This window comes from Ischnura elegans, chromosome 11, assembly GCF_921293095.1.
Source record: "Ischnura elegans chromosome 11, ioIscEleg1.1, whole genome shotgun sequence".
Classification (NCBI taxonomy): domain Eukaryota; kingdom Metazoa; phylum Arthropoda; class Insecta; order Odonata; family Coenagrionidae; genus Ischnura; species Ischnura elegans.
Window position 1 is genome coordinate 31254093 of NC_060256.1, and position 11607 is coordinate 31265699.

Here is an 11607-nt window from a genome sequence, read left to right on the forward strand (position 1 = left end):
CCAAATTTTATTGAGAATTTGTCAACTTCTGTTGGTAATTTCGAGTTTTCGAGTTTTTCTCTAGCTCTCGCACATTCCCAATGCCTGGGTTTTATTAATTCATTTTAAAAAAAGGTGACATATTATACGAATTGATGTAGATGTAAATATTATTATTTGTGTACTGATATTCAAACATAAATTGATCTTGGTTATGGGTTTCCCTTTTTAAAGTGAATCAATAAAACCCGGGAATTGACATTGAGCACTACTAGACTGAGAACGTGCGAGAGATAGAGGAAAATTCGAAAAGCAAAAATTACCAACACAAGTTGACAAATCTCAACGAAATTTGGAAGATAAACACTTCGACCACGGAAAAAATTATGCGATAGACGAAAAATATGCCAAATGCCGCAAGAGAGGGAAAAACGGATATAAAACTCAAGATTAAGTAATGGAACGCAGTAATCAAAGGCCGAGGCAAGCATAATCATTCTTAAGAGTGTATTGAAATGTAAAATATCATGGAGTGACCTGATTTAAAGTATGTTAACTCATTGACGTACCCAGCGGGGGACAGCAGGGGGCATCTACCCTCCTAGAAGCGAAAAGAAATAATGTTAAAAACGAAAGTTGCGAGCATATTTTCTTTTAAAGAAAAATGATATAATCGTATGAGACAGGGAACTAAAGTAAAATTCATTATTTTTCAAGCAAATCATTATAAAAAATAATAAATTGCTGTCATAATTTTCTTAAAATTTTGCTTTCTGTGCTAAAATGCTACGACTTGAACGACCACGACTTGCCCCACCCCCAAGTTTTTCCTGGATACGCCCTTGACTTAACTTAAATTTGATATGAGCTCCCCGGTCGGCTATTTTTATACCGACGATTATTTTTTTTAACCCTTCCGAGCAATAGCCCTAGCGATATCTCCAATGATGGCGGAAACAATGACTGTTTCACACAATCATTTTTCACGACAGTTCCATTCCCTCTTTACATTACTTTGAATGTCCCTTTTTCCGTCGCTGAAACCATCCCTGGCAACGTCCTTTAGCCAATCAGAACGTGCGGGTTCTAACAGAGACTGTAACGCCACGCTTGGCTTTCAATTGATTGGCAGTTTGTAGTACGAAAAGTGACGGAATAAGCTATGAAAAAAGACGGTGGGAATGAAGGTGTGATAAAAAAATGATGGCTTGAGAGGTCACTCTTTTCGTCCCTCAAAACCTTTCACTGGATTTATCACTCTGAGGAACGGCACAATGATTGTGTTATTCTCGCTGAACAGAGAATTAAATGAACTACTCTACTGCGCTCACAATTTCAGCTATTTAATGTCACATGGTAATGAATTTCATACGATAAAATTTTATCAATTTCTTTTAGAATTAAGTTTGTGAAAATTGCGAAAATACGTTGCAATTTAACATATAGCCCGGCAGTACTGGTGAGGAAAGCATTTTATTATAAAAGAATACTTCAATAAGCATAGAAGTGGGAGCATGTGGCTGGTGTTGGGTTGGCATATTTCACACATTAACATAACGTAAATGCGTGATAATTTGTGATGGCGCTGAAAACAGGTGAAATTTGTTTTTGAAAACTTAGACGTCAGGTGCCCAAACTGATTAACTTTGCTTTGAGTATTTGGGAACAAGAAAGATAGATTCCCTTCGCAATTTTTGTGGCAGGTGGATGGAAGTTAATAAAAGAGTTTTTACGCGAAAAGTGCGGTGTGGAGAGAAGATTTTTGACGGCTCTTCCTCGAGTCAAGGAGACGCATAACTCCCGCTATTTTTTTTCGTTACTTCACTTATTTTAAAGGCACATTCGTCATGGTTTCTTCATGATTTTCAGAGTGGACCCATCTCATCATTTACGTGTTTCCTAAGTATGAATGTTCAATTACAGTATTTTATAGGAGTTCTTTATTTTTGAGATTCACAATTTTTGACTACAACATTCAATCGAAGAAACAGACGAAACCAGTTAAGTGAAAGAGTGTAAAAAACAAAATCGGTCAATCGGGGGTGTTGCATTTTCAAGCACACACACCACATTGTGGTTGCCCATTGTTAATTTTCCCTTCTGACTGACGTTGAGGTGCACACCATTATGGTTCAAAATTACAATTTTTACTGACACGCTTGAAGATATTCATACCGTTAGAGATAGCCATAAGTGATGTAGTTTGAAAGTTTACGCTTTTTTTTTTAATGTATAAAAGTATTTGATTTAGATTCTCTGAGATTTACTGATCTAAAAGAGTTATTTTCACTGGAATTGTCCGCAAAATTCAACGCGTTGCCCGATGAGTAGCGATTAAAATTAAAAAATCACATTTAAAAAATCAATTGGCGGTGTATACCCGAAATGCCCATGCATTCCGAATAACTAATCAACTTTTATCTCGTAATCTAATCTCTAAGTATTTTGAATTTCACCTTATCTTTAAATTTCATACACTATTCCGTGCACACTTGTATAACAAAATCAAACTTTTAATTAGAACAAAACCAAAAGGAAAAAAGGAGGCACACAGCACTACGGGTCTCCCCTCACACCACCCGGACATGAAAAATTTTGGAGATGCCGGGGATCGAACCCGGGACCTTTCACATGCAAAGCGAACGCTCTACCACTGAGCTACATCCCCGTATGGTAATAATGGTGATGAGAAGGAAGCTGTAACATGAACCTAGTTGTTCTCAAAACTACTAATCTTAATTATTTACAGAAAAACCGTGAATATGGCCTAAAATATAGACTATCAAATTAATTAATTATTAAATTGTTAAATTGATGTCACTGAAGAGAAGATGCCCGAAAACGCAAGAATTCATGTCATTCAGGATATTCAAGATTGGTCGCTTCTACGCCATCGCTTTGTCACACGCAAGTATGCTAGTGCCAAGTATGCTTGACAAAGCGGACGCGACTAGAGAATAGCAGGGAAAGATCTTTAACCAATTTCGTCATGTCGTGGAGCAAACAGGAAAATTATTAGGCTCCCTCTGTTACAAAGCGGGAATAGAGGGAAAGACTATCCTTTATAAAGTTAAGGGTGTTATATATATCCATATGAAGTGGCTTTCGCAGGCTATGATTACGTTGCCAATTCTGATACTTTCATCACTCTAAAGTCCATCGGCATTTTTTGTCCGTCTCCTCAAAAATGCATTTCTCTAAAGCTAATTAAACAAGCTTACAGCGCAACTCGGGGGTTTAGTTTTTTGTTTTTGACAATTCAATCCAATACATTTTTTAGAGCTGAATCCAAAAATGGGGTTCATTTTGTTTCAGAAATTTTTACTAACGGTTCCCAGATTTTTAGGAACTGAAAAGCTTTGCTTCCCTGAACACGGGTGTTACTATCTCTAATGGTTGATTCGATCGATGGATTTTTCTTCCTCATAGGAAAATCCACTAGGATTGGTAGAATATTAATTGCGTTTCGCTTGGTTTCGCTGTTAGCATGGCCCACTCGCCTTTGTGACGGTGCGGGATTCCTCGTCCCTTCCCTTCCTTCCCTATCCCCTCCCCGGAGGCGTCGTCGGGCTCTCATCGCGGCGGCGCCTCCTTCCTTGCTCCTTCGCGTCCTTCCCCTTCTGGGTGCAGAGGAGAAAAGCTAGCGCTTACAGTCCCTGCCCCAGGAGTGTATCCCCGCGAGCCCGCCCTAGGGTTTCGTTTCCATTATCTCTAATGGTATTACCCTTTTGCAAATATTCTCGGTCAAGGTACCATACGATATTGTTTATATAGTATTCAGGTTTTTCCTGTCCTCCCACGATGTATATTTCATTTGTTGCATAAAGTCAATTAAAATAAGATTTAAATTAACCTGACGAACCATAAAAATGCGTAAATTCGTCAGAGGTAAACACAGGGGGAAAAGTAATGGAGATATGGCTGCTAAGTAATGGCTGCTTGCTCTGCACCTCATATCCATGACCACTAGCTTTACGGTTCCAACTTAGACGTGATATGGTATTATTTCGAACAATATTTCGATATCTTTGTCAAAGAGTAGCTTGTACCGCTTATATTACACGAAGTACAGTTAATTACCAATTACAATTAGAGAAAATAAGCTCGAAGAACCTCAAAGTTGAGAAAGGCCTAAGATAGCATAGCCTGACTTAGCGGCAGTGACAAGTTAGTGGCTAGGTATAGCGTTTATCCTATCCTCCCCTATAAATAGAACGGATGGAGATGATAAAATGCTTCTATTGAAGTCAAACATTAGGAGTAACTGCGAACTCCAAACGCGTGGAACGCGATTTAATTGCGATTATCTCTCGATCCCGGGTCTATAGGGAGGAAAGCCGCAACACTTTTTCTTAATTTCCTTTATAGTTTCAGACATTAACATTGGCAATCAGATCCCATAACATCACTCTCTCACGATTTCACCTTTTAAGTCCTAATCGATATTCATAAAATCTGCAAAAATGCTCAACAATCGCCCACCGAATCAAATCCGCTCATCTACTAGCCCAACAATACGAATCCGCTCAGCTGGCAGTGTCCGAAGCATTAGCGCTCATCCCCTATTCTCCAGGCTTGGAGGTGAGCGTTTATGGTTCCGCTACTACCAGCTGAGCCGATTCGTATTGTTGGGCTACTAGATGAGCGGATTTGATTAGGTGGGCGATTGTTGAGTTTTTGCAGGGGAAGTATCGTAATGTAGATGTAGATGCTAGACCAGCTATGTAAACGGAGGTATGAATGTACAGCGAAAGCTGAGTTCCTCAGAGTTTCTGCCCTCTTATATACTTGCACATATCCCCCTCCTGATTCTACCCCCCCTCCACCCACTGCCTACCTCCCCTCCACCTTCCCCTCATTTCGTCGCTCGCGCATACTGCAGAGTCTGGATCAATCCGCGAGACTTGGCTCGTACGCTTCCCCCCTCCCTCAATCCCCCTCCCCTACCTTCCCCTCCAAACTCCCTCCCCTACCATCTCGCGACGCGTCTAAGGAGGGATATTGCTGTCGGGGATGATCAATTCTTTTCCCATGTTTCGGCCATCGGAATTACGAGAAGCTTTTTAAATTAGCGGGCACTTAATACAAATATGCCTTCTAATTGACGCCCATCAGGTACAAGGCTTCCAGTTAATTTCGCAATATTTTGCTCATTCGTCTATAGCCGTTAACATTGTAAATAACTCATCGGCAACTCGACCAAATAATTTAAGATTAATTTTTTTGACCGCGGTCGTGGAAGTGGAATTAATATGGTTCAAATGAAAACGTAATTACCCACGGATTATTCTTTTCTAATTTGTCATCTAAAACAGTTTTTTTAATAATTAATAAATTTCAACCCGTGCGCCCTTGAACGATGAAGTGCAGGATATGGTGGGTGAGGATAAGCGGCTTTTGGATGAGATACAAAGGAGACAGGAGGGATGGATGAAGCGAGTACTGAGCAGGGAGGGGGTGTAGAAAACAATGTTAGAGGGTGGATGGTTAGGTAAACGAGGGAGAGGAAGAAAAGAATAGGGTTTTTTTTAGATAGAATGAGAGGGGGTAGGCCTCATTATGAATTGACGAGGGAAGTCTAATTGGGAAGGGGATGCTACCGTAATGCTTCGTGAATGCTCCAAGCAAACCTACCTTAATCGATAGAATACTTGAAAAATAATGTACGTCCTTAGTTGCTCGACAAGGTGCGATTTTCACTCGCCCGCGGCTTTGTAAGAGGTAAGCTCTACCCCCACTGTCCTAACCAACCCTCACGTTGATCACTGAATGAGTGAATATGAATAACATTATCCACCTACTCAATCAATCAAGAGAGTTCACGTTGATTTCCTCAGGAAAAATTACCTTGGGACTACAATTAAATCCACGGACCTTTACTTTCTGTGTCGTCGTCCGGAAGTCAAACATCTAAAGTTTATTCTTACTACTGACATTTATGCTAATTTCACCGCTGCAGTTAATGCAGCAGGCCCGAAATACGTAGTTATCATAAAATAATGGTGCGGTTTTGAGCACCGTTTAAATGAAAACAGAATTACTTAGTTTATTTTTTACGTATTTCTGAAACACTTTTTTAACGTAATTAATAAATTTCAAAATTTGTGCCTTTCGTCACTCCACCAGAGAGAAACCCGGCGTCCACATCACCCTATTCCTAACGAGCGACACGGAGGGGATCATGGCTTAGCGTCCCATCCGACGGACGGAGTGTTGCACTTAAGTTGCCCTCCTCAAGGCACTCAAGCAGGGATAGGGCAGCCCATTAAAACTCTTTGCCATCGTGTGCAATGCTATCTTCCCATGAATGACTGAAACCGCACCTTTCCTTTATGATAACGCTGTAGTGGAGTGGGTGGATACAGTGCGTAATCCTCATTCCGCACTTTATTCTATTTATTTATTATTTATCTTTTATTTATTTATTTAGGTGCAAGAAAGAGTTGGTGAGGAAAGAACATTATTATGAACTGTAGGTAACAAAGAGATAGGGGAATAGTTCCGAGCATATTTTAAGACGTATTAGGATTTGAAATACAGTTATCGAGAAAATGGTCGAAGGCCAAAAGAGGAGAGGAAGAAGAAGGCTGAAGAGGACTGACGCCATGAGGTCAAGAAGAAGTAATAAAGAAACCAAAGAGGAGGAGGGAAAAATGTAGACAGTTGATGTATTTCGATCTCTAAGGCTAATAAAAACAGTATATAATGACAGTAAAATGGTACAATGAGTCAAAATAATTTCATATCTATAAAAAAGAGTAAAAATTAGAGAATAGGTGCGTAAGTATTTCATGGCCCCTGGAAAATAAAATACGACGACCATTAACGGAATGAGGAAGGGTCTTATCGATCTTACAATTGTTGGCTAATGATGATAATGAACGAACAGCATACATTTATCTGCTTAAAAAACTATTTTAAGCGATCATTTTAAAATTTCCAGAGCAAATAAGCCATGAAGAAGTTCCACAAAGGTAAGGAGAGAAGTAAAGCCTCAAGCCTAAAAACTGAATAAGTAGGTAAAACAACTTAATAGGCCGTATCTTGAGGCATGATATCTAGAGGAAAACAATCTTAGAGAGAGAATTAAATGGTAAGAATGGAAAAAGTAAACATATGGAGCAGATAAAGAATGATGTGGAAGAAAATGATTACGGAGGTGTGGAAAGATAAGTCGATCGCAGAATTGAATGAAGAGTTGCGTCAAACCAATCTTAGAATTGTTGACCAATGGTGATAATGAAGGAATGTATATCAGTCAACATTTGATAGGTTAATCGGCAAAATAATGCTTGTAAGGCCAGACATGGTAATTGCCTCATTATAATAAAGATACTCTTTCCGATTTTTGATAATGCCAAATTAAAATCCAATGCCCGATTTTTATTTTCTTTATCTACTGAATAGCATGTAGAACTCACATATAATTGAGTACAATGAAAGCATTGGTGTTAAATTCCCATTGATCAGAACTTAAACATGTACACGTCATTGCTTTTTCAGAGCACTAAGTTATCTTTTCATCTACGTTAGTTGATTCAATCTATCTATATCTGATTCGGCTGAAAATAATCTTAGCGGTGACGTATTTCAACCTTATCAAGTGTATCGAGCACGTATGTATCATACACCCGTTCTAACTTTCGAGAAAACTTCATCTTTTCAGATTTTAGACTAAAATATTTTAGATTAAAATATTTTAGCAACGCTAGCGCTGTCAGTAGTTTTCATTTTCCATAAGCTTATAATGTCTGCTATCATGCATTATTAAGTATAGTGTGCTCACAAATGAAATCTGCAAAAAAATTTATTTTGGCAATTATTAACTTCTGTAACTTTGTGAGGATCCGCGAGAAAGTACTTTGTTATATGTTTCTTTAAAGTCTGAGATAGTAGAATTTCTATGTTTTCACAGGAAGACCCTGTGAACAATTTCTTAGCTATTGTGTACTCATCAATGCTAAAATTGGCATAAAATTATATTTACGAAGTTTTAACGTCCGTGCGATTTTGGTGATCATCCGTGGGAAAGTACTGTATCAAGTGAGAGATTATAGCAATTCTGGATTTCCACGGGAAGAGAGAATCAATTACTTCGAAAGTTTTAGGTGCTTATCGATGAAAATTTGTATAAAATTATGACCCGGCGAGTTCTAACTCGGGTGTAAATAGGTGGACATCAGTGAGAAAATAATATGGTAAGTATCATTTTGAAGCTTGAAACTATTGCAATTCTGGAATTCCTAGGAATAAGAGTGTGAATAACATCTAAAGCATTTTGTGTTTATTACTGAGTTATTTTGTTTAATTTTGTTGGTAGAAATTTAGTGAGTACGAGTGGGAAAGTAGTATGTTAAGTGAAATCTTTAACGCTTGAGATTATTGAAAATTGGAATTTTTTGCGGGAAGGTAGCGTGTTCTTCTAAAATTTTGTGTAATAACTCCTAAAATATTGTGTTCTCATCACTAATATTTGGCGTAAAATTATACTTCGGTAAATTCTCACATTTGTGCAAATACGGTGAGAGTTTGAGGAAGAGTAAAAGTACATGTGAATTCAAATGTTTCATGTACATATTAGATTTTGAAATTTTCTTTTTTCCAGGTGAACTAAGTCAAAAACTTGAATGGTAATGTGTACTCTTCGATGAAATTTTGTCTTAACTTGAAATTAGGCGAGTTGTAACTTCGTTGCAAATCAAGTGAAAATTCTTGGCAAAGTTATGAGCGACGTGAAACTTTTGAAGATAGAGAATCCTGGATTTCTACGGGAAGAGAGTATGAAGAACTACTTTTTGTACACATTAAAGAAATATAATGTAAAATTATATTTCTGCGACTTCTATGCGACTTTGTTTAGCACCGGTCGAAAAGTACCATTCACGAGTAAAGTGAATTCACCTACAGTGAGCCTGAAACTCACCTCAAGCAGCCAGTTTACCACGCTACATGAATTTTAAATTGATCATAATATCGCTGTAGATGTAATGTGATGATTTTGTGAAAGAGAAGCTTTAATAATAATTTTTACAGAATTCAGACACAATTGATTAGAATTAGAGTAAGCATTTTGAATTAAGAATTGAAACATTAAAAAATATATTTTCTTTCTATTTTTATTATTCTTTCATTGCTACCAATCTGATTACTTTCTTTTGGATATCTTTTTTTACTCATTTTTTCTTTTTCGATTTTCATTTGAAATTGTGGAGCAAATTTCACTGATTTTGTATGTTTTTTTTCAAGTTTTCGGTATTTTTCTAACATATTATTTCAAATTTGAAAATAATGATATTACTATTTAATCAACCTATCATAAGAGGGATTTTAAGACAGAAAATACTCAAAGAAGAGTAGGTAACTCGGAAAATGGGTGCTTCATATGCCCGAGGTTAATTTCGTTCTGGAATGAGATTTGCTATAAGTTTCAGTTTCAAAACCGAGATAGTCTTCTCGACCGGTGTTCAACGGGCACACAATCTCTTGAGTGGCGTAAGTAATAGCACAGAAAGAAAATTAGAATAATTTCTGAATAATTAGTTTGAAAATACACCCCTATATACATGTGTTCATTTTACATGTATATACTGGAGCATTCATAAAAAAGAGTTTCCATTAAAAAAATAGTTCGAATACAACTTAGGAATGGTAATAAAAATAAAACTTTGGGGAACGCCAACAACCTTTTTAAGAAACTAGCAAAATAATTTTCTTGCAGAAATTTATTAACATTAAAATAAATGGCGCTATCGTGAATGAGGTGTTCTGTCTAATATTTTTAGATAGATAAAGAAAGGAAAAAATATTTAATCATACAATTCATTTTTATAAGCCCAGTACATCTTCAGCATTTCCCATGACATTATCTTTAGCTTTATATGGATGAACCAGGATATTTGGTGTTCTAAAAATATTTCTCCAATTTAACGCGGTCATTGTGTATCAGAAGCTAACTGAAAGATTAATACTGACATGAAATTGAAAGAAATAAATATTTTTATCCAAATTTATACCCTTGTTTTTTGCAATAATGTGTAACTCTATGACATGATTTTTCTCGCGGTAATTTATGAAAGATGCATTAATTTTGACGGTGTTGAATTTATTTGACTGTATTTTTAATAATTCACAGTTATTGCGTAGTAATTGTTAAATTGCGAAAGGATCAATTAAGTTTAATGCCAAGTTTGTTTAATCACCTAATACTACGTTAAAATACTTGATGGAGATATGGTTTTTGAGTGTCAAAATTCGTACTTTACGGCCTTCGAATTAATCTTAAGAAGTGTTGAAAAGCTATTGATAATATTAATATTAGTAATGATAAAGACTTTCATTTCCAGTCAAATTAGGTATTCAATGCTATTTTATCTTCTGATATACTTGCATTACAATTATGCATCCGGATTTATTTTCTTCAATTCCAGGTTTTGCGTTTCTCTAAAATTTCTGAGAAAAAAATCTAGGAATAGATTTCGAACGCCGAACACCATGAAATCGCTATATAAGGTCTCGACCAACTGCAGTAACTTGTTGAAATACTGGTCTTACTAAAATGAGTCATCAATGCAATACTTTTCCATAGAATACAGATAAATTAGCTTTGAACGCAATGTCTTCTTATATATGAAGTCTTCATATATATGCTTCTTATATATGAAGCGAAAAAATATTAAATTAATCCTGAGAACTTAATAATCATATTAATATAGCGTTATGGACAAATTCGTTGCATATCAAGTAAAATTTTTGGCAGCTGGACCATTTTTTCACGCAAGAATGGAGATATGCGAACGCCAAAAATCACGAGTCTAAATATATTGCCGAAGGTAAAATGAGGTGAAATGTTGAACGCATTATTATCTTAAAAAATAGCGTGAGATTAAAATATGTTTCATTAAAAGTTTGTTTAGGCATTTATCGAAAATGGCTTTTATGAAATAATATATTATTAGAAGAGCCATGGTTTCTCAAAGTTTCTGAAAAAAATAACGTAGAACCTTATAGTTTACCGATGTGTAAATCATTCATATAGCCCCACAACAAATGTTTCTTAATTGTGAACCTTCACATTTCATAGGAGCCTACATGAATTTTAATGAATCGGTCCTTTGTTCTTTATTATTAAATTAGAATCTAAGACAATATTTTCTGATGAATTTGGGTTTATACTGCTGGACTTTTGTGATAAATTTAGAATGATTTATACACAGCTTTCGGTGACCCTAATTTCTAATGCCAAGTGACGTATCTTTGTGATAAATTCATACTGAATCTAGAAAGCAAATTGTTAACTTTTCATGAATATCCAACTAGCATTCTTACGTGCCATACAATCATATTTTTTTCTCAGTGAGTAAAGAATAAAATTTGTCTCAGTGAGTAAAGAATGAAATCCGATTGTTGGTGTTTGAGAAGCCATTACCTTTTCTAAGTGCTATCATACCGGGTGTTTTCTAATGAATTTGGGTTTTAAAGATTTAAAATATTTATTCCGCTTAACTTACAACTATGAATGATGCATCAAATGAAAGAGTGACTTACACAATTTTATTTTCGGCAACAATGAGCACTTAATGTTTCCAGCAATGCAGTAGCGATCATCCTTAAAAAAGATAACTTTCCGAA

At 36.3% G+C, this 11607-nt stretch overlaps 1 non-coding gene across 1 annotated transcript; it reads right to left on the minus strand.

Annotated features, from left to right (window-relative positions):
* Nucleotides 1-2575: 2575 nt before the first annotated feature.
* On the minus strand, nucleotides 2576-2647 carry Trnaa-ugc. The gene has a single exon. It is a non-coding gene; the product is annotated as a tRNA-Ala (tRNA).
* Between the last annotated feature and the right edge of the window lie 8960 nt (nucleotides 2648-11607).